Source organism: Rhinolophus sinicus, linkage group LG05 (genome assembly GCF_036562045.2).
Source record: "Rhinolophus sinicus isolate RSC01 linkage group LG05, ASM3656204v1, whole genome shotgun sequence".
NCBI classification, from domain to species: Eukaryota; Metazoa; Chordata; class Mammalia; order Chiroptera; family Rhinolophidae; genus Rhinolophus; species Rhinolophus sinicus.
Window position 1 is genome coordinate 124,331,501 of NC_133755.1, and position 24,762 is coordinate 124,356,262.

Consider the following 24,762-nt stretch of genomic DNA (forward strand, 5'->3'; position numbering starts at 1 on the left):
GGTAGACTCCAGAGTGGTGAAGTTAAAAGAATGGTGATTGTTTCTTAGAAAGCACAGTGCCTTGTAGACCAAAGGACTATAAGTTTCTTTGAGTTATTTCTCAGTTGTGAATTCAGTTCATAAATGGGAGTGAAGCAGAGAGTGCCCCTCTTCTTAAAGAGAATTACATAGAGGAGGAAAACAAGGATGCATATTAAAAATACACATGGTAAAGGATGTGACATTTTTCCAAACTAGTCTCTTTGAAAAATGACTGGTGTAACATTGAGAGCATTTCTGGTGATGCGAGATTTCCAATAATGGCAGAGTTAAGCAGTGTTTCGGGTTGGATATTCCTGCTGTTACATTTGAATAGGTTTCATTTGACTCTAAATATAATGGGGGTGATGAAGGGGACTAGGTGAGAAGTGAGGGGCGTGGCTTCACAGGGAGCGTGACCTTGGGTACTTACAGTCTTTAGATTTGTTTCTTCATCTGTAAAAATGAAGGGATAGGTCTAGGTATTGCTAAAGACCTGTCTAGCTCTGAAGAGTCTCCAAAGTGTATTGAAGGAGTCAAAGATTTTCCTGGAATAAAGTCTATAGAACTTTGACATAGTAGTGAGGTGAACCATTGGGAAAGGAAACCATGTGCTCACTTCGGCAGCACATATACTAAAATTGGGAAAGGAAACCATGAACTTCTAGAGGAATAAGCAGCTTTCTGTGCATCTGAGTGAATCTTCTTAATGCAAATTATTGGTGGTATTTATTTATTTTTTACATTGACTCATTCCAGGTTGCAGGCTTCTAACAAAGCAAATATTGTTTAAATGGCAATTCCCCACAGTTTTAATTGAAAATTGAATTTGAAAATAAATCCTATAGGCAGCTGGATCCCTGCTCTCCTGTTGTGCGATCCAGTAGTGCCAGAGGGCAGCTGTACTGGTGGTAATATTTCAAAGCCAACGACTCCTATATATAATGGAATTTTAATTGGGAGATTAAAGCTCATTCACGGGGGGTGAAATAAAGCTACACAGGTTGCCATGTTGACTTACTGCCTTGACCTTAAGATTCTGCTCATTTCCATTCTCTCATCCACCAGAGCTTTCTGACATATTCATTAATCCGATCATCTGTTCTTTCAATATTTATTAAGCATTTTCTATGTGCCAGGCACTGTGCTATATGTTGAGAAACTAAAGGTAAATAAGACATAGCTCCTGACCTCTAGGGAATCATAATTTCATAAAGACTGATTATAGTTAAAAGAAAGGAAGAAAGACATTAAGTGGCTGTTACAAGGTAAGTAAATACGCAAAGGAGGAAGTAGTCTATTCTTCCCAAAGATGTCATGGAGCTTAAGCAAGGCATCATAGAAAATCTTTGATTTGAGTCTTAAAAGTTGAGTGGGGATGGCTTTCTCAATAAAAACACAAAAGAGATGAGCACATACAGAAGAAGCAGGTAATTCAGTATGATTGGAACAGAGGGAAGGTGACTAGAGGTGAGTCTAAAGGAGTAAGAAGATTTAGGTCATGAAAGGCTCTTTGCATATTATGATAATGGGGTTGGACTTTATCCTTAGGGTAAGGATAGAGTGATTATATATTATACATATGGTATTTAGGGTATATGTAATGCATATGTTGTGAAAGGAGGCAGTATTATACCAGGATTACTGTAACATATAGTCAGCTAGCTACAGAAGAATAAAAGATTTTAAGCAGGAATATATTGAGATTAAACTTGCATTTTTAAAATATCAGTCTGGAAGCTGAGTAGAGAATGGATGGAAAGATAAGACAGGTGGAAGTCTTACAGAAGGCACTAGAAAAAGAAGTTAGTCTAATCTGGGTAGCCGTGAGTATAGGAGAGAGAAGAGAAGATGTGAATATTTTTTAATGGATGGAAAACAAAAGATGAAATTATTGTTTGAATATATAAGAGTGGGGAGATGGAAGCATCTAGGACCAATCCTGGTTTGGGTGACTAGATAGCACCACTAGACAAAATGGAGAAAAGAGTAGAAGGAATTGGAAGTTGGAGTGATGCTGTAAACAGAATATTTGTTTTTCTCTCAAATTCATATGTTGAAACATAATCCGTAATGTGATGGTGTTTGGAGGTGGGGCCTCTGGAAGTCATGAGGGTAGAGCCCTCATTAGTGGGATTAGTGCCCTTACCAAATAGACCCGGAAGCCTTCCTCTTTCTATTTGCCATGTGAGGACCCGGCGAGAAGGTGACTACCTATGAACCAGGAAGCAGGCGCTTGCCAGATACTGAATCTGATGGAGCCTTGATCTTGAAATTACCAGCCCTCAGAACTGGGTGAAATAAATGTTTATTGTGTAAGCCACCCAGATATGGTAGTTTTGTTACAACAGCCCAAATGGACTAAGACAGGTTGGGAATGGGCCACGCGGAAAGTTAATAAATTTGGTTCTAGCCATATTGTTCCTCAGATTCAAGTGACTGAGAGATATTCATGTGGTGATATTTAGTAGAAGTGGGATATAGGAGTCTGAGTCCAAGGGTGATATCTATGCAAAAGTTACAGATAAAATATTTAAAGCAATGCGGTAGATGAAATTGACGGGGGAGATTGTACAGAATGAGAGAGTTGAGGACAGATTCCTTGGGGACACAAATGTTTAGGGGGTGGCTTGAAGAAGAATCCCTCAATGAAACTTATAAACAGAGTCCAGAGAGGAAATGGTATCCGAGCAGCAGCAGCGAGCTTGGAAGAACAAGTGTTCAAATGGAAAGACAGCAGAGTTTAAGCTATGTGATGTGTAGAAACTGTTCACTGTGTTTGACAATTAGGTGACATTAGCAAGAGGGTGGATATAGAATAGCAGTAAGTTACGCAAATTGCTCAGTACACATTGTAGGTTAATAACAAATCAAACTCCAACCCAGTGTCTCTTCACTTAAATTCATCCTTGCTGCGCATATCACATGGAGGGTATTCTGTGTGACATGGATAAGTGAGTCCTCATGACTCATCGTCGCTGATCTCAAGGAACATATGTAATCCCGTTTCTCACATGGGGATAACCTTCTGTTCTTCTCTGTTGCTGTCATTCTAGAATGTCTAGTCCAGACCAACTCCTGATATGGCATTTACCTTATAATTAGGAAATTAGAAGCTGGAAAAACTAGGTAGTAAAATAGAATTATTTGAAATATTAATAGTCATATATTTTCAGTTGAAAATGTAAAGAACAGTATTAGAGTTGGAGTATGCTAAGAATAAATATTTTCTAATATGGTATTTTCTCAAGTTTAAAATTTCCTTAATTTAAGTTCCTTGGAGATAGTAGGTGATACGGCCACCTGATAGTGTATTTTTAAACTCATTGTTAGACAAGAGTTCCGCTAACCAAAATTATTTTCCCAAATAATGCATGTGTTTCAGTGTTTCCAGGTATAATGCACAATATATTGCCTTTAATATTGGTTAGGAAGTTTGAAAATGAAGTTAGGTGACTGGCTAGAATACATACTGGGAGCCAAATAATTTTGTTTTGTCTCTTGTTCCCTTTGGAACAATCCTGGGCTTTTCTACATCTGCTTCCTCATCAATAAAATCATAGTGTTGAACTATACAACCCTTAAAATCACTTCTGGCTCTTGACTGTGTGATTCAATTGTAGACTAGTGTCCACAGCAAAGAATGGGAATCAATAAATGTATTTATTCTCCTACTGATTATATACTGTTAACCTTCATTGAAGATAATTGTTCTTGCATGCTCAACAACTCAGGTCTACCAGTTCCTAAGTAAATATTTTTGTCAATGAATGGATGGATGTGTCCAAACTCAGGAAACCATTTCAATTACACTGTAAAAAGTAACTGCAATTCTGTTCCCTCTTGAACTTTGGCTGCCCTCACTGGCTAACCTCCATCTCTTGGTCAAACTAACCATTTGTTTTTTTCTGAATAAAGAAAATCATATCTCTTGGTTTCTTAACTGTGTACTAATTTGTGATTTTTAAACTTGATTGAGCTTTCAGTATCACCTGCCAATCTTATACTTATCTCTAGGTGATCCGACAGCAACAACTCTACATTTTTAGCCCTCTTCCAAAGCTCCAAGCTAATTACTTTGACCTTCTCTTTCCCTGAGAAGACAGAAGCTATCATATGGACACCACTCTACAAATTCTTCTTTTCCTCTCACACCTTTACCTAAGATTTCTATCCATCTTTCTTTTCTTATTTCTTCTTTCCCTTCTCAATGGAAAACAAGGATTTCCTCTTTTCTGAACTGTCCTGATCCACTTTTACTTTTAATTTCATACCAACCTGTCAACTTATAATTTTGCTTCATCAGTTCTTTTTTTTCCTTTCTTAAGCCATCCAGTTTGTCCCTCCACACTCTCCTTCTCCTCAGCCCTCAAATCTACTCATGTCCACATCCCAGCAGACCCTTCCTGAGGCTCTACTCCCGCCTTGAAGTAATGGACTCTCCATTCCCTAATCCCATTCCTGACATCCCTATCTGAGTGTTCTGACCATATCTGTCCTGTAACCTCCATCGACTTAAGCTGACTGTAACATTATTCTGACCAAACTGTGCTCCTGAAAGTCACTAGTGCCTGAAACTGTCAAAAGGCTTGACTTTCTTCACTGTATTCTGGATGACACATCTGAATCCTTATATACTTTGAAAATCACTTCCTTGAGTTTTTTTTTTTTTTTTTCTTTTGGTGTCCAGAAACTGACTTCTCCTTGTCTAAACTTAGGATTCATTTCTGATCTACATTTTACCCAAAAGTTTGAACTTACAAAGCTTTGCTGTTTCTTTGTAATGACTCTGTTGAGGAGTAATTCATATGCAATATAATTATTTACAATACCGTAAGCTACAGATATGTAAAGTGTCCTATTTGATAAGTTGAAATATTTGTAAACTTGGAAAACCATCACCATAATGAGAAAATGAACATATTCTTCACCACCAAAAGTTTCCTCACCCAGCTCTGCCCTTTCTTTGCCTCATCTTTATCCCCGGGCAATCATTGATCTGCTTTCTGTCACTATAGGTAACTTTGCATTTTCTGGAATTTTACATAAATTCATACATATACAGTATGTATTTTTTTTTTTGGTCTGGATCTTTTACTCAACTTATTTTTTTGAGATTTGTTTGTATTGTGTATATCAATAGTGCATTACCTTTATTGTTGAGTAGTATTCCATTTTATGGGTTATCAAAATTTTTAAACTATATTTAGCTGTTAATAGACATTTGGGTTATTTTCAATTTTTGGCAATTACAAATAAAGCATCTATAAACAGTCATGTATAAATCTTTATAATCATTTGATTTTATTCCTTTTAGCGAATAACTAGAAGTGAAATGGCTGGGTTGTGTGATAAGTGTGTGTATAACTCTTTAAGAAACTACCAAATCCTTTTCCAAAGTGGCTGTACAATTATGCATTCCCACGTGCAGTGTATGAGAGTGTTAATTGCTTTACATTCTTGCCAACACTTTTCATGTGTTTGTTATCCATATATCTTCTTTGGTGAAATTGTTTTGAAATTTTTTGCTGACTTTTTTTTTTTTTTAAATAATTGGCTGTTTGTTTTCTTGTATTGAGTTTTGAGAGTTTATATATTCTGGATACAAGTCTTTTGTCAGATATACCATTTGCAAATATCTCCCAGTCTGCTGCGGCTTTTCTTTTCATTCCCTTACCAGTGATTTCTTTTTCTTTTATTTTTTTTTAAATCAAAAGTTTTTTATTTTACTGAAGTCCAATTTATCCCCTTTTAAAAATGGATAGTGCTTTGCGTATTTTATCTGAGAAATCTTCATCTAAACTCAAGGTCACAAAAAATTTTCTTCTGTATTTTCTCCTAGAAGTTTTATTGTTTTAAATTTTAAATTAAGGACTATAATGTAAAGTATGGATTAAAGTTCATTTTTTGAATATGGATATCTGATTGTTCCAGTATCATTTATTGAATAGTTTATTCTTTCTCCACTGAGCTGTCTTTGCCTTTTTAATGAAAATCAATTGACAATATCTGTGTGGATCTATTTCTGCACTCTTCATTTTCTGACCTCTTTGTCTATCTTAATACCAATACTGCGCTGTCTTGAGTGCTATAGCTTGTAATGTCTTAAAGTCAGGTAGTGCTGTCCTCCAACTGTGTTCTTCTTTTTCAGATTGGTTTGGCTATTCTAAGTCCTTTGCATGTTAGTATGAACTGTAGATCATTTTGTAAGTAATGGATATGGTGTATCTCTCCATTTATTTACGTCTTCTTCAATTCATCTCAGCAAACTTTTATAGTTTCCAGTGTACGGATGTTGTGTATCCTTTGTCAGGTTTATCTCTCATTGTTTTAATTTTTTTGCTATTGTAAATGTCATTGTCTTTTTAATATCCTCCCCAATTTTTTGTTAGCAGTATATAGAAAGACAGTTGATTTTTGTATGTTGGTCTTGTATCCTGCAATCTGTCAAACTCATCTTTTAGTTTTGTAGCTTATTTGTAGATTCCATATGATTTTAAAAAAATGTCACATCATCTATGTCACATCATCTATGAATAAAGACAGTTTTATTCTTCTTTTCCAATATGGAGGACTTTTTTCCCCCCTTGTTTATTGCACTGGGCAGGATCTCTAGTACAATGTTGAATGGAAAAGATGATAAAGGACATTATTGTCCTGTTCGTGATCTTAGAGGGAAAGTGTTAAATCTTTCACTGTTTAGTATGTTAATAGCTGTACAGTTTTCATAGATACTGTTTATCAGGCTGAGGAAGTTCCTTTCCATTCCCAAGTTGATGAGGGATTTCATTTTTGTTTAAGATTAGGAATAGGTGTTGGATTTTGGATCTTATGAAAAGCTTTTTCTGATCTAGAGACACAATCATATTGTTTTTCCTTTTAGTTTGTTAATGTGATGAATGACTTTTATTAGTTTTCAAATGAGAAACCGACCTTGTATAATTTACAAAGCAAATATTGTAATTCTTATTTCTAGAATTTCAAATTGAGTCTTTTTATGTCTTTGATTTAAATGTTTAATCTTTCCTCTGGCCTCTTGAATACATGAAATCCAGTTATAATAGTACATTTTTTAGTGCCATCTATATCTTATCTGGGTTAGTTTTGATTGGTTGACATTTTTTCTTCTCATTATATATTGTACTTTCCTTCTTTTTTGCACACTTGATATTTTTTTTTATGGATTTCAGGCATTGTGAATGCTGGGTATTGTTTATGTCTAAAAAAATATTCTCGAGCTTTGTACTCGAATGTGGTTAAAGTACTGGGTAATAGTTTAATCCTTTTGGGTCTTCTTTTAAGCTTTGATAGGAGGGACTAGAGCAGTGTTTATTTGTCCCTACTCTTGAAGCAATACTTTTCTCAATTCTTTAACTGATGCTAATGAATTTTGAGATTTTTCATTTTGGTTTGGGACAGACATTATTCCTGGCCCTGTATGATCTCTGAATACTGTTACCTTTAATTCTTCTGGGTGATTCTTTTCATGGCCTCAGGTAGATTCCTCACATGAATGCACTGGTTGCTACTTAACTGAATACTCAGTAGTGGTCATCTGCAGACTTCTGGAGTTCTCCTTCTATGTATCTCTCTTCTCTTCAAATATGCAAGTATGTATATGAGTATACATGAGTGTGTCTGTCTATATCCCTTACATTGCACTTACAGCTCTGGAATTGTCTTTTTTTATACAGCTGAGAGATGCTTAGTAAAAGATTTTTACAGCAAAGAAAGGTTGATTAGGTTTTACTTCAACAAAATGAAGAAGATTGATGCTTAAAACGTAAGGTGCTACCTGCCCAGCCTTTATTCATTCTGAATATTAATAAGTATATAAGTATGATTGTTGAATATTTAAGAAAAAATACTATTTCTAAACCCAGAAAGGAAAAATCTACAATAAATGTTAAATATCTCATGTATGTTTCTTTATAATTTCATTATGAAAATAAAATGTATTTTGCAATTACTTTGCAAAATAAGTATGTGAAACACATATATACCATGTTTCCCTGAGAATAAGACCTATCCGGACAATCAGCTCTAATGCATCTTTTAGAGCAAAAATTAGTGTAAAATCCGGTATTATATTATATTACATTACATTATATTATATTATATTACATTACATTATATTACATTACATTATATTATAGACCTGGTCTTATATTATAGTAATATAAGACTGGGTCTTATATTAATTTTTGCTCCAAAAGACGCATTAGAGTTGATTGTCCGGCTAGGTCTTATTTTCAGGGAAACACGGTACTTGTATTTACTACCATCACAGTTGGAAAGAAGTCTTTAGAACAGTTATGTCTGCTCCTCCCAGCTGCATTCAGAGTTCCAAGAGACAGGCCTGAGAGAGAGCAGATCCTTCTCTAGCGAGCATGAAATTTGGTAACCTTAACTCTGACCTTTAATCTGCTAAAGCAGTGAGACAGAGACATTTCTCTGGGACACTTGAGAGGATACAAACCATTAAAATTAACAGTGGATGAACTCGTTCCATTACTTTTAATAACATTATATCTGTGTTTGTCTGCTCAATGTAATGATAACTTAGTGAAGGAGAATTAATTCCACGTATTATCTACATAAAGGATAATGAGGGAAATCAGTTTCCTCTAAGGAACTTTCATTAAATTTGGGTATAAGCCAATCTACTTTAGATTGGTCCCTGGCTTTTGGATGACTTTCAAGCCTTGAGACTATGAGAGAACATACAAGGCCATTTTTGAATCTCAGGAAAGCAGACACAGAAGTTTTCAGAAGACTGTTGTCACTAAAATTCCCTTCCCTTCTGGAAAAGCAAACTGCTAGTTTGTTGACCATCAGGTGCAAAATACAATTTCCCCCCATGTATCTACATTGTGTCTGCTGAGATAGTTTTAATTCATATGATTTGTGCCTCAATTATTTGATCTGTGGGTATGATGGCTCCTTGAGGCATTTCAACTAATGAAAACAACAAACAAGCCAATAAATAGTGAATTAATAAATATTCAGTGTCAATAAGGAGAAATATTTTGCAATTTTTTTTTAACACAGGAAGGTTAAAGCAATGTCTTTCAAGTTAGTTACTGCTGCTGAAAATCTATCCTTGTTGAACTCACACTAAATATTGACATTGCATATAATGCTAATGATTCTTGCAGTAAAATATAGAATATTTAAAATAGAATAGAATATAGAGCATGGAAGGAATAGAATATTTCTATACCTATTTGTTCATGTAGATATAGAATCCAAAATTAACTGAGCAAACAATTTGATGTGTCAAAAATAACAAAGCAAATTCACTAAAATATGTTTACTTTAAATTGAAAACAAAATTTCATCAAAGGTAAATTGCACTTAAATTATTTTATTTAGAAAATGTTTATGATCCCTAAACTATCTCCTGTGTACATAATATTCTTATGTACTCAAACACTACTAACTCAGGTCAGATGGGGAAGAGCAAGTCTAAAATAGCAAGCATGTTGAATTAAAGGATTTATTTTAATGGTAATTCAATTTATTACTTCTCAACTCTAGCCATGCTCCTTATAACGACGTTTGGTTAAAGAAGGACCTCACATATGAGAGTAGTCCCATAAGATTGTAATAGAACTGAATTTCCTCTAAGAAATGGAGGGATAGGTAGTTCAGGAGGAATTTTTTTTTTCTTCTCTGATGGGAACAATATCTGTGTGAATAGATTCCTCTCACTCACAGCACCTCCATTTTGAGTGCTGTCCCAATCAGTCAGCCACTCAGAGGGTGCTGCAACCCTCCCAGATCTAGCTTGATGATCTTCAGAGTACATTGCTGTAAATTCTTTGTTGAGGACCTAAGATCCTGTACAAGGACACAGGTCCACAGGAGCTACCTTAACAAGTATTAAGTGTCACTGCCACTTTATTAAAAGCTTTCTGTGGCAGTGTGGAGTCAGCCTTTCCCTGTACTTTGCAAATATGTTCAGATTGTAATGATATAAAGCAGAGATAAGTTTTATTTCTTCCATCAATTCAATGTCAGAGAGAGCTCGTAAAGTTAAGGGCCGAATAAAGTTAAGGGAACCAAAAACAAATTTCCAAAGTCAAAATATTGAGTAGTCAGTTCTACACTCTCTCTATGTTAAACACCCTCTTTTTAAATGGCTACCACAAAGTTTCTTAATCTGACCACTGCTCCAACATGCAATAGCCAAAACCTCATTGCCGTGACAATCCCTATGTTCCTGTATCTCTCCATCTTGATTTCTCACTTCTATTGATCCTCAGGCCACCTTTCACTCCCTCCTGATGGTGCCTATTAAGGTGATCTACACCTCACTCAACCAGTTTCTCCTCAATATTTCCAATCAGTCCAGCCCACATCCCTGCTCATGGAGCAGCATGGATAGCTTCTACAATCTACTTCTGACCCTGTTGGAAGGAAGCAGGGAGGGTTTGTAGGACAGTGTTTATAAAGTGTACAGTAGTGTACAGTAATGTTCTAGGTCTTCACATTCACTCACCATTCACTCACTGACTCACCCAGAGCATCTTCCGGTCCTGCACGCTCCATTCAAGTTAGTGCCCTGTACAGGTGGACCATTTTTTCTCTCTCATACTATTGTTTTACTGTACCTCTTCAATGTTTAGGTATATGTTTTGATACACAAATATTTACCATTGTGTTATGTGTCTACAGTGACATGCTGTACAGGAGTAGCCTAGGAGCAATAGGCTGTACCATCTTTGCTTGTGTAAGTGCACTCTGTGATGTTCACACAATGATGGAATCGCACAAAGACACATTTCTTAGGATGTATCCCCATCCTTAAGTGATGCATGACTGTACTATTACAACTAATATAATAATTATAATTCAGTAAAGGCTACAGGGTTAGTGTGGAGTGGAAGTACTTATAGAATAAAATAATAAAATCAGACTTGAGGGAACCCCTGAATCAGAGTTGAAAGAATCCTGCTATTAGGTGGGATGCTTTGCTAAATGACACTAAAGTAACTGGATGAATATTTAAGTACTTTTTACTTTATAAACAAAACAAAAGATTTCTTCCAAGTAGTTTGTCCTCAAGGTTTTTTTTTTCTCCTTATAGTTGGTTACAAAATTAATTGCTCCAACCTATTAAGAAGGACATTCTAATCAAAGATTACCTTTGCCTTTCATCTTGTGTGAATTTCTTCAAATTCCAAAGTGGTGGAGCCCACATGAATAAAGTCTTGTTGTATTTACAATTCCAGAATAAATAACACAGCAATGGAATGCGAGTTTCTTTGGGGACTTGAATTATTCACAAAATGAATGATTGAGCTAATATGCTATGTAGATTTTAAATTTACAATTATTATGTGCTTAGTTGCTATGGTTATTTAGGAGCAAGAAGAATTTACTAAAAGGACTTTATGAAAATGAAGCAAATGTGGAGGATGACATAATATGGCTAAGAAAGGGTTGTAGTCCAGTAAGTCCTGAACAAAACAATTGTTGATTGATGGTGAAAAGTTTGCATTATCTCTCACATTGGGCTCGTATGGCTGAAAACAGTCAAATAGGATCCAGAACAGAGAGGATATTAATTGTTTTTTATATGTACTATATGTTTTTGTGTGTGTAAAGAACAATACAAAAAAGATGCCAACATATTAGATAATTATATTTTGGGGCTAAAAAATTCAGTTTCACCATTCCTAAGCCAGAGTAACTATTATAGATTATCTAAAGGATGATAAAAACATTTTTTTTCCTGTGCTGTCAGTGTATAGTACTATACTCTATTTGCCTTAAATATCCTCTTTCTCCTCCTCATTGTTAATAACTATTAAATGGGTAGAAAGAGGTCTTATCGCTAGAAAATTTGCTGGACTGACTTCTGTATAAATCATGTGACTACAAATCTATGGACACTCAGAAGGAAGCAGAGATTTATGTTTATCGCCATGCAGTCACCACATATATGCCACCAGCAATGAACGGGCACATACTTCCCCTGAGGAAGGCCCTGGGGAGTGGCTCTGAGAGACAATAGTGATGATAATGATGATGGCAACAATGAAAGTTATGGAGTAGTTGCTCAATAAGCATTTTTTGAGCACCTACTATGTACCAGGGATACTTCTAACCTCTGGGTGTATACAGCAGGGAAACCCCATGAGACTCACATTCTAATGAGGAGAAAAAGAAACCATAAGTGAATAAGTATATCCTAAGCCAAATAATGATAAATGCTTTGGAGAAAGAGGGAAAGATGGATGCAAAATGTTGAGTGTTTTGTTTGTTTGTTTGTTTGTTCATTTTTTGTAGGAGAATTAGTGAAGGCTTCCCTGTTTATGTGTAAAATGAATATCATTGACAAAATGAGGAAGAAAGCCACAGAGAAATTTGGGAGAAGACATTGTCAGGCAGAAGAAAGAGCCAGCACAAAGGTACTAAGGGAAGAGTGTGCTGGGCTTGTCAGAACAGCCAGAGGGCCAGTGCAATTGGAAAGAGGTGAATGAGGGGAGATGAGGTCAGAGAAATTGGGTGACGCAGGAGTAGGGTTAGAGTATGGGACCTCATGGGTCACTGACAGGATTTTGGTGTCTTGACAGAGCCATGACAAGGGCAGATTTAGTTTTTAATGGGATCATTTTGCCTCCTGTATAGATAAATGATTCTGTGCAGGCCACAGAGAAAGCAGAGAAACCAGTGGGAAGACTTTACAATTACCTAGGATAGAGTGCTTGAGACCAAGAGAAGCAGGATTCTGAAGTAAAAGCCAGCAGGACTTGCTGGATGACATATGGTGTGTGAGAGAAAGAGAAATGTCAAGGAGGACTCCAAGGTCTTTTGGCCTGTACAGCTAGGAGGATGGAGTTGCTTCATACGGATAGGAAGGATGATGAGGAGTTTGACTTTTATGCATGTTAAGTTTGAGATAGTTAGTAGTCATCCAAGAGAAGATGTCAAGGCAGACGGAAGAAATGTGCCTGGATTCAAGGGAGAAGTACTGGCTAGAGATGTAAGTTAGGAAGGCTTATCAGCATATCAATGTCTATTTGAAGAGAGGACCTAGGATGAGATCACCTTGGGAGTGTCTGAAGATAGGGGAGAGTTGCGAGGCCTGAATCTGGGCCTGTGCAGGTTGGAGGGATGAGGAAGGAGCCCCCAAGCTTCTGGAGAAGGAGTGGCCAGTGAGGTAGAAGGACAGTCTTACATTTGTGCTGACCCTGAAGCCAAATGAATAAAGCATCTCAAGAAAGGGCAAGTGAAGTTGAGCCTTAGAAGGAGAGAGTGTAATGGTGGTTACCAAGGGGTGGTGAGTGGGGGAAATGGTGACAACGTGTCAGTTATGCCAGATGAATAGCTTCTGGAGATCTAATGTACAGCCTGGTGACTATCGTTAGTAATATTGAATTGTGTACTAGAAATGTGCTGACAGCAGGTCTTAATTGTTCTCGTCAAAGAAAGATAACTACGTGAAGCAATGAACACATTACTAATTGACTGTGGTAATCATTTTATAATGTCTACATATATCAAAACATCACCTTGAGCATCTTAAATAGGTACAAGTTTTTTTGTCCGCTGTATTTCAATAAGGCTGAAAAAAGAAAAGAAAAAAAATGGCAAGTGATAACCGTATCATGTATTTTTTATGATTGTAATACCTGAGAATTAACTATTTAGCAGTGAAGACACCATAGAAGACCTTGAGGAGCCACTGGCAATAAAAGCCTGATTGGCCTCAAGACGAGGAGGTAAGGTGCTAAAGACAAGCAGAATAGAGAATTCTTTTCAGTGTTTCGTTATAAATGAGAGCAGGAAAATGTAGCCATAGCTAGAGGTGGATGTGGGATCCACTGAGAGTTTTTTCTTATTATTCATTGAAATCAAAGCTATAGCATGGAAAATTCTGGCATATTCATGTATTGATGGAAATGATCCTATAAGGAGGGTAAAAACTGATTATCAAAATGGGGGGAGTGGTTGCAGTGATGTACTTGTGTAGATGAGCAGTGATGGGGTCTGGAGAATATGTGGAGGGGCTGTCATTAGATGGAAGCATGGACCCATCCCCAAAGTAACAAGATGGGAAGCAGATTCCAGATGTTCTGATGCATGGGGAGGTAGATACAGTGGTTGTGTGAAGAGAAGTTGGTTTGTGCTGCTTCCACTTTCTTAGTAGACAAGGAAGCAAATTTATCAGCTGAGAGTGAGGAGAGACACATATTGGAGACTGGTGGCTGGATAGAAAGATGTAACATAGTCATCTCAGAGAGAGTAATGAACTCTACTGAATGAATGAGCTGCTAATTCTTTAAACTTATTATCTCAGTTGCATCCACACAATGCCCCTGAAAGGCAAATGTATTTATCATTGTTTACAGATAAGAAAATATGGCAAACTGACCTAAGCCTATATGTGTATGCTAAACTGTTAGGTTCTTTTGGTGGAAAATGGTATAAAATTAGTCTGTAAACTAGTCGTAGTTTGAAGTCATAGATAAAGATATTGAAATGCAGTACCCCCTTCTGGAGAGTGGCCCTTTGGGTTAGAATGGGAACTGACCACTCTTTGATGGCGCTTTCTTGATAGCATGTTAGCTGTCCATTCCTTGAATTAAGTCTTAAACTATTTGGCATTTACATATTATCATGGTGATAACCTGAGGTGCTTTAATGAAAATTACAGACATTATCATATTAAGCATCTCAGAGAGGCACAAGGAAGAGTCCATGGCTATGAAGGGGAAGCCCTGGGATTTGAACCTAGATATGGCTGACTTCAGAGCCCGTGATTTCCATACAAAGCTATGTTGTTCCACGTATAAGATACAGCTCCTGAACTTCAGAGCCTACACTTGAAACAGACAGGCAAGCCATGGACATAACTAACAATCTCACAAGGTATGACGTCATGATTTGTGTCTAGTCAAGGTTCTTGCTGTCCAAGTTTGAGGGAAAAATATTCACTCTGGCTAGTATGCAAGGTGGGCTTCAAGGAGGAGGAAGGACTTACACTGCATTCTGAATGATGACTGGGACTTGAAAGTATAGAGCGAGGAGTTGCATTTTAAGAGGGAATAAAACTCTTCATAGTGGTATTACTCTAGGAAATGACACTGCATGGAGGCTGGAATTCTTTATTTACCATTCGCCTCTCTACATTTTTCTGCAAAATTTGCATTTCTTCTGGTGGGATTAGGGAGACAGTGTTGACATATCTCCTTCTGACCTTGTTTTCCCGAAAATAAGACCTAGCTGGATAATCAGCTCGAATGCGTCTTTTGGAGCAAAAATTAATATAAGACCCAGTCTTATTTTACTATAATATAAGAACCGGTCATAATATAATATAATATAATATAATATAATATAATATAATATAATATAATATAATATAATATAATATAATATAATATAATATAATATATATTATGTAAGACTGGGTCTTATATATAAGACCCTGTATTAGATAGTATAATAATAAGACCAGGTCTTATATTAATTTTTGCTCCAAAAGATGCATTAGAGCTGATTGTCCAGCTAGGTCTTATCTTCGGGGAAACACGGTAATTAAGTATAGCATTGACTTCCTTCTATTAAGGAAACACAGTGTGTCTTTCACTTGCTACCCATGAGATGGTGGGCAGAGCTCTGGGAATTGAGTTTCTTCATCTATAATACAGGGATCTTAATACATTTCTCACAGAGATGCTCTGAGTATTAAATAAAATAGTACATAACAGTGCTTTGTAAAGTGTAACCACCCTATAGATATATTTTAGATGGTGTTATTCAGTTTCATCAAGTACAGCAATGCTTGAGGAAAAGACAAAACAAAAATAAGAAATAACATTTCCTTTGGGGTCTTCGCTTATGGCCCTGTACCCTAGTTTGGCTGAAGGATCTTTTGTATGTTAATATAATAGCTTTGAAGAGATTTGAGCCCTATCACTCATATTAGACATTTCTATCCATTTATGGAAGCACTGTGCTGTATCCAACCCAGCCGCCAGCTGGCCCTATGGAATACAAAATAGTGATAGGACCCCAGAGCTATTCTTGATTGACCAAAAGACTTCGAAAATAAAATAATTCAGTTCTGTTATTTTTCATTTCCTGCGGAACATGAAAGCTAGCAAGTTTGGGGCTTCCTTGCTATTATAAGGAAAGTCAAGTTGAATAGTCCCTTTAGCCAAACACAGAGCAATCCAATAATTTTTGTTCCAGAAACCTGCCACTTACAGGTTAAAGACTCCTTCCTCAGCAAAGGGTTCTCTCTTTGGGGGGGCTTTCCAGAAACGCCCTGCTGCATGATGCTGACCAATTTGATCTCCAACATTCTTCACGTGGCACTTCACCTTAGTTTTTAGGAGAGGCAGAAAGTCAGCATGCTATCCACTTTTAAAGTTGTCTAAAGAAGTCCCTTTAGCAGCCCGGAAATTTAGTTGTTCAGTTCAATCGGTTAAGAGGCTCTCACGGTCATGATTAATCTCTAAAGAGGACACACATGGTAACTGATCTCTCAGTCTGTATAACCAGAAACTTCACAAGTGCCTCAGCAGTCAGAGTCCAAATACTGTTTTACTTCTCCTCCTCTTCCTCCTCCTCCTCCTCCTCCTCTTCCTCTTCCTCTTCCTCCTCCTCCTCCTCCTCCTCTTCCTCCTCCTCCTCCTCCTCCTCCTCCTCCTCCTCCTCCTCCTCCTCCTCCTCTTCCTCCTGTTCTCCTCCTTCTCCTTCTTCACTTTTTGGTTTCTCTTTGCTTTAAATATTTCATATTATCCTTTGTACGTAATAACTCATTCTTTTAGTTTTGATATTCTCTAAGAGACCAGTGAAGTCAATTAGAAATGAATTGGATCATGTTCGCTAGAAGCCATGAGTATAAGTAGGGTGCACCCAAGAGCTGATAAACTTCCGAGTCTCTAGCATTCTGCTCTGCATACCACACTTATTAAGCTGCTCTGGGTCAATTTAAGGATTTTCAGCATAAACCGTTAAGAGGCTCTCAAAGTTGTGATTAATTTGTTTACCAGGCTCTCCTTTCTTTGCATGATCCCCTGTGTGTTTATAGTTCACCAATAATCCATGACCCACTGGAGTCATTTCAATTCCAGCCTAAGACTACTAGTCAATGCCAAACTACCATGGAAAGAACTAGAGGGAAGAGATGTGAAAAAACCTGGTTCCTTGGTGGCCACATCCCTTTCCCTCCTGCTGCTTACGGGATTCAGCCTGTGGCTGCCACTTGGTTTAAGATGGAAAGAGGAGTTCTTCTCAAACTTGAATGTGCACAGAAACACCGGAGATCTGGTTAACATTCAGAATGTGCTTCAATAAGTCTGGGGTGGGACCTGCGATTTTGCATTTCTAACAAGCTTCCCTCCCTGGTGGTGCTGATACTGGGGGCAAAGGACCACATTTTGAGTAGCAAGGAATTAGAGGACGTATTTGTCATGGAGGCACTTAACATTCCAATTTGACTCAGGCTCCAGTAACAGTACATGGCCTAATATGATGTATAGCAAAGACATACTGTCTTTTTAATGGCATTTTTTTTTTTTTGACGTGTCCTCTGGGATCCAGCATAAAATGATTTCACTATATTTATCAAATACTCTCTGCAAAATGTATTGCTATAAAAATCAGTTAAGCATTTGTGACCAAATAAAATGACTAAAGTGCTATAATTGTCTAAAGAGTGATATACGAGAAATTCACCAGCGCTATCAGGGTGCACAGGATCTTATAGCCTCTTTCATCCATCAAAGGTTTTCCTCCACAGATGTCAGCCAGGAGGTTATCTGTATCATAAACACTATGCAAAGCTTTTTGGATCCGTTCTCTGGGACAGGTTGCCTCCATTGACTATGTTATCAATCAGGGTATAAACCACAGCCATAATGTTATCTGAGACTCAGAAGTTCACCGTGGCACACTAACTGCTGAGGAATTAGGAGTCGTGGGATTGCTCTAACATAGAGAGTATTGTGCTGTGAAGATTACGAAATCTTATTAGAAAAAGCTCTGCCCCAGATCTGCAGCAGTTAAAATCAGAGTATTTCTTTCAGATACCTTAGGGAAGATGAAAAATGTTGGAACCTGTTTATATTTACTCATATATACTCCCAGGATGCAGAGCCGGCAGCAGGAGCTCAGCAGTCCTCACTTATTAGTACGAATTTCCCCTTTGGGGGGTTATTTAAAAATATTTGTACATATTTCAAATACCTCAATCTGGTTTGTGGCAAATGGTTGCTTAAGCAGCTTCTTAATTATTTCATTTGAGTTTTTGTAGAAGGACTGTTGCAGATATTTGGCACAAAGCTTAGGTTTTTTAAGGCCTTTTACTACCTCCTGAAGAGATTTCAGGAAAAGGAAAAAAAAAAAATCAAGGGATGTTAAATTATTACTCTCTTTGTGTAGTGTGCACAAATAGAATTGATTGTGGACCTTGGTACAGGAAAGAAAGGCACAGCTGCAAGGTAATAATTTTTATGTGTGTTAAAATTATGTTCTTGCTATTTTGTCATAATATTCCAGAGTGAAGCTTTGGAAGAATGGCATGGTTATAATAGTAAATGGAGTCACTTCTAGATATCAGGTAATAAATTATCTCATGAACTTGGGGATAAAATGTAAGCAAAATCATTTAAAATCTAGGGTAGATAAATGGGAACAACTAAAAGTAAGTGTTATTTTCCAGTAATATCAGGTAGAATTATTCATGAGGGGAAGCAAATGAGTCAGATGCCAAACTTGGACTTGAGCAAATTTAGATAGCAAATGTATGCCCAGGCTTTGTTCCTGCCTTTATATGTGAACTAGCACGAGCAGCTGGAAAGATGTGCAACACGTGTGGAGAGATACAGCCTAGTAGAATGTATGGACTGAGGATGTCTCAGACCCTGGGTCATTCTGGATTGTCACATGGACAATTTATTCTTTGTAGCCACGGGGAAAATGAGATGGTGTCACACCCTAGTTGATCCGATGGTGGCCCATTTGACACTGCTGGGCTAGGTACAAAGAGATAACCTCAAAACTATCTCCCTGCTTTCCTAGAGATCTAATCATGCAGCCTGTTGTTTTTCATTCTCTATACTTATGCATATCCGTATGATTTATAAGTATAGGAAAGACCAGTAATACGAGGCGGGATCAACACTCAGCATTGTGGAACTGCCTTCCTCTCACAGGTTGTACAGGATACAGCCAATTAGGAACTATAATAATGCAAGCTTCACTTATGCCCTCTGTCTTCTCTCACTTCACATTGTGTATTTTGGGTAGATGTGGCTGTTCAGGAAGACCACTGAGTATTAGAGTTTAGGAAGAAACACGAAGTTTGAGTGATTGCAATGCCAGGATTTGGGTCCTTCTGATTATAATTATGCTGAATGATGCTCTCAAGGGATTAATGGTGCTTTCTGGTAAATAAAGTTTTCAGGGCAAAACAAAGTGAGATTACACATACATGTATGTGTATGTATGTATGTACACATGTGTATGTGTATGTGTGTGTACACGTGTGCATGCGTATATGTGTGTGTGTGTTTGTGTATGTGTATATGTATGTATGTGTGCATTTGTGTTATGAGTATATGTGGGTATATGTGTGTGTATATCTTGCACCACATGAGCACCTTGAAAACTATCTCATTGACAATGAGGAACAAGAGGTCCAAGTTCCTGAGCTTGGGGAGGAAAGGAACATCAGGGAAGGCAAAGATAGATGAGACAACAACGCCAAAATAACATTTTTGTTTTGCAAAAAAATCCACCATCTCCATCCTGCGCAGATCATTTTGTGGTCACTGCTTTGGCAATGACAAACACAGCTCTATGCCAAAACATTTTCACGGACCTCAGTCCATAGACATCAGCTTTATACGGAACATCGAATGGTCTTTGAACACCTAGTGTGCACTACATTCATTTTAAAGGAATTAAACAAAATCCCATAACTCCAAGCCATGGACAGAAACCCCTGTCTGGCCCAGTAAGAGATTTAAGTTTAGTCTAAGCAGAACATGTCTTCAGGTAGCCTACAATCCGGTCAAAAGCTTAAAAAAAACAATCAAAACCAAATAGCAGAGCTTGGAGTTTTCATAGTACAAATAGTTCATTTCCACAAAGATGGAATCTGAAAGACAGGCTACGCCAATTTCCCCAAGTCACACAGTTGTTAAGTGGCATAGCTGAGATGACAACCCAGGCATTGTGACTCTACAGTTTGTGTCCTTGAGCTTATGCAATATCGCCTATCCCATAGAAGCCATGAGCTATAGGAGTTTCTTTGAAATTTGTTTTAAATGTATGCTGTTTCTTCCTTGCTTTCACAATTTGGCTGCCTCTATATGTAATTCTTTCTGCTTGTGGGGTAGGGGAGGCAGTCATGAATCAGTCAATTATCCAACAAATTACTTATTTCATTATGAAAAATACTTGGAAGCAAAGGGGACCATGAGAGTCAATGACAGGGGTGGGGGTAGGGGGTCCTAACTAAGGCCAAGGGTTGAGGAAGGAGTCCTTGAGGAGGTGATATGTGAGCTGAGTACTGATGGGTGAGGAGGCATTCATTGGGCGAAGGGGCTGTGGACAGTGTAGAGGAATAACAGAACTCCGCGAAGAGGGAACAGCTATGCAAAGACCTTGAGGCAAAAGGAGCATGGGAGGGTCAGAAAGAGGACCAGCATAGCCGGTGAAGAGAATGCTAGGACACAAGGCTTACAGGCCAGTGGGAAGGGATACAGCAGGGCCTTGGAGACCATGGTAAAGAATTTGGTGTTTATTCCTAAGAACAGTGAGCTCTTGACACTCATTGAAGGGTGCTTTATCTCTGTCCACATAATAAATACTGCAGCAGGCGAGAAAAAAACTGAGGTTTAAGTATTTGGTTTTCCCTTGGAATTTAAACTGCGGATTCCCCCCCCCCCCCCCCAGATGATCTAAGGCAGGAGAGTCAGTGTCCTTTCAAAGCAAGGTGTGAAACTAGCACTTCCTATTATTCTGACAGAGAAAGGAAGGACCAAGCCTTAGAAGGGGCAAGATGTGAGCTGGTAGGTACTCAGGATGTTAGAAATCAGGTTCTGTGCTCTCTGGAATCTATCACCTGAGAACTGTAGTTCCCTTCTCCTTCCCCCATCTCACGTTTGAAGTTTGGTATAACAAGGTTTGCTTTCAGACAGCCCTTAATCTTTTATTTTCAGTGGGTTCACAGGGTCATTCAGTCAATGCCTAAAAGAAGTCCCCAACTCATAAACTTTCATTTTGAAAGTTTTGAAAGTTTATGTAACAGAAGGTGGGTGACCTTGGACGTACCCCTTCAATCACTGAATAGGTGTGCTCTCCCGGGGTGCCTGAATCTGTGCTCTAGGCATTGGCTTTCCTCCTAGAAGTGAGGTTATAAATGGCAGTTCCATTCCTAGGCAAGCCCACAATTGCATTAACAACCTAATCTTCTGAGCCCAGGGAAAACAGACGATGCAGCTCAGAAGGGAGGAAAAGAAGAATAGAATTTCCTTCCCTGTCTCCTGGGTGTGATTTAGAAAGAGGCACATTTTTGTCAAATTAGAGTGATAAAAGAAATCCTGCCTGCGTGGGGAGAGGGAGAGCTGCAAGGATAAGCAAAATCTCTGTTATTGAAGGGGGTCTGCAGAGTAGGACCTCCAAATCGGCTGGTGGCCAGCGTTGGAAGGGCTGTGATGGGCACTGCCTCTGGCTGCAGGTAGCCTGGTCCTGCCACTGCTCTTGGAACCTGTTCAGAGTCCCCTTGTGGAAAAAGGAGGGCTGGATGACAGCTCCTTTGTTTCCTGACTTTCCAGAACTGAAACTGATCGCATGTGGGTGACTGGGTTCTCTGTCTCTTTGCCTTTTCTGTGTCTGAGGCCTATTTTTGCAAAAAAGGTGGAATTATAGAAGCAGTCTTTACTATTTCTAGGAGAGAGAGTCACTGCTGTGGAGATGAAAGGGAAAACAGCAAAAATCACCAAGCACAGCTCCAGGGGTGGCCCCAGCCCTGCCCAGTGAAAAAGCCAGGACAGAGATGATAGTTTCAGGTGTGCCAGAAACCATGGGAAAATCCAGGGCAGAGCCACTGCAGGGTCCCTTGGGTGCTCCTTAGGGGGTAGGAGAACCACCATTGATCCTCAGTCCTTAAAGTCAGAGAATAAAGCCAGAGGCTGAGCCTATAAGAGCAATCTCAGAGATAAGAATCTAGGCTCCTTGGGAGCAAAGACTGTGTCTTATGTCTCTAGAATTCCCAGATCCTTTGTCCTGCAGGCAAAGGGAACAGTCAGATCCCAGAGACAGGAGGGGGCAGAGGGCAGTATACTCAGATGAAGTGAGGAGATGGAGTGAGAGATTGTTCTGTCTTGTCCACAGAGCCTTGAAAGGGGTCTCATTCCCCTGGGCTGGTGGGGCAAGCCATTAAGAAGGAAGTACCTGTAATTATACTGGAAGATTACAAGAGATATTTCACTTTCCCCAAAGACAATATTTTTGGAAGACTTGAATATCTTATGTACTGGTTTCTGAAGTTACCAGGCTGACCAGAATGGCCTGTTTGGAGGCTTTGTGACAAGCATCCCACCCACTCTAGGTCAGGGTTTTCTGTTGTGTGTCCCACTAATTAACTGTTTTACTGGGGGTTCTTCCAAAAAAAAAATAATAATAATAATAAAAAAAGAAGAGAAAGGGTCCTTTGCCAAATACCTGAGGAAATGGAGTGGACCACACCCATCCTTTAGAGATGCATCATCTGAACAGCATAGAAAGCTCTAGATTCAGCCAACAGGCTTTGTTTTGTTAAACCTAGAGTCTCCTAAGCTTGAATAAAGATAGGACCTCATTGCCATATAGCAAATAATTCCTACACTTTGGAAAATGTCCCTGCTGTGGCATGGTCTTAAAAAGCAGATTGGGGTTTTATCTCTTTGGGGCAGATCACGGAATCACAGGAAGTTGAAATTTCCCCTGAACAATCTGAACAACCTCTGGAGCACATGCCAGAGACAATGGCTCCCTTTCTTCATGGATCTGGCTCTAGAGACAGATGAAACCCAGTAAAATCTGTCATTTTGATCTTCCTGTCAATAAAGGAACTAAGACAAATTGCTTCCCTGTCCTGTGTCCCATTTCGTCACATGCCCTCTTATATTCCTTCCCTCGGAAGGGTGTCCAGAGAAGGAAAGCTGTGTCTCATTCAGTGAAGCCTCATTGAGGTTTGTTGTAGTTAAGCAGAATTAGCATTTCCTATTTACAAGCATAATCCTTCTTTGCTATTCCAAACAGCAAGTTCTGGAGAAGTCAGACGGCATTCTTGGCGTTTACAGATGCACAAAGCAGTGCACAGAGCATTTAGGGGGGATAACAGCGTTCCTAGCTGGGCATGTCCTTTCTTGCCTTCCTCTAAAATGGGTTGTTACCCTGACAGCTCACAGAATAGGGTCATGACCCAAGAGGAATACAGCTGAGCTCGCTTCTTGAAACGACTCTTCACTCGTAGTTGGGTTTGCCAGCTTTGTGGTGATTTGTCAGGAGTAGCTTCTATTTTCATTACCGTGCTCTTTGCACAACTGAAAGACAGGCCTTTTGAAATAAACGGAGACATTTTTCCACTAGGTGGCGCTACATCCTTTGTTCTCTGATGGATGCTTTTTTCCCTTAAGTGTTGGGTTGGGGTGAAAACTCAGCAAAGAGTGTACATTCTTCATTTCTCTCACCTTGTTACGGGAACTACAGTATTTTGATTGAAAAATGTATGGAGAATGGACTTGTTTGCATACTGGGAATAAGAGCTACAGTGCGTTAGGATGCCCTGTGAAATACGGCAGATAGCTGAGTGGAATCAGACTTCCTCGCTTTTGAATTAGTTCCATGACTTGCTAGAGCCACAGAAAATGGAAAGTTATTTAACCTGTCAGTCATTTTATTTCTTATCGGTTTCTTTATCTGCTAAATAGTTGCTCCATAAGGTTGTGGAGTAAATGAAACCTATGCAAAGTACTTAGCCAATGACTGGGGACATGTTAAGCCCTTGGTAAGTGTTAGTTGTTGCTGTTATATGTATTTTTGTTTTTCATTGACTCGATGCCCACTGACAGCTTCATGTTTTCATATGAAAATGGGAAATCCAGCAAGATTTGTATTTCTGACAGGACTGCCTGGATGCCTTTACTCCCCTTTGGGTTCCTGCACTCCTTTCACCTTTTTCACCCCTGGCATGATCTCTCATTTTCTAGAAAATGGTGTTCCTCAAACTTCAGTATCAGCAAACCACCTGGAAGGCTTGTTAAAACTCAGATTGCTGGAAGAGGATCTGATTCAGCAGTTCTGTGACGGGTCATTTCTGAATGTGCATTTCGAATAAATGTCCAGGTGACTCTGAGGCTGCTGGTGCCAGGCCCACGTCCACTGCCCTGGAATGAATTGTTTTCACCCTGGCTTCCCCATCCCGTGACAGGCTTTTTTATGGCAGAGTAGGCTGCTCCTGCCCCGGCTGGCTCCTTTTCTTAGCTTGTCCTCCTATCTAAAATGCACATGTGTATCCTTGAAAAAACAGATTAATCTCATTTATCTGCAACCCCTCCTTGTCATTTCTTATCACCACCTACCCCCACTACAATTTTGATCGGACTCGCATTAGACAAACACAGGGCTTCCCAACTGAGTGCTCTTGGTGGGGGGTGGGGGGGTCAACAGTCGGGCAAGAAATAACAGGTGATTCCTCTGTATTGAAAAATGACCTTTTGCACCACGCAT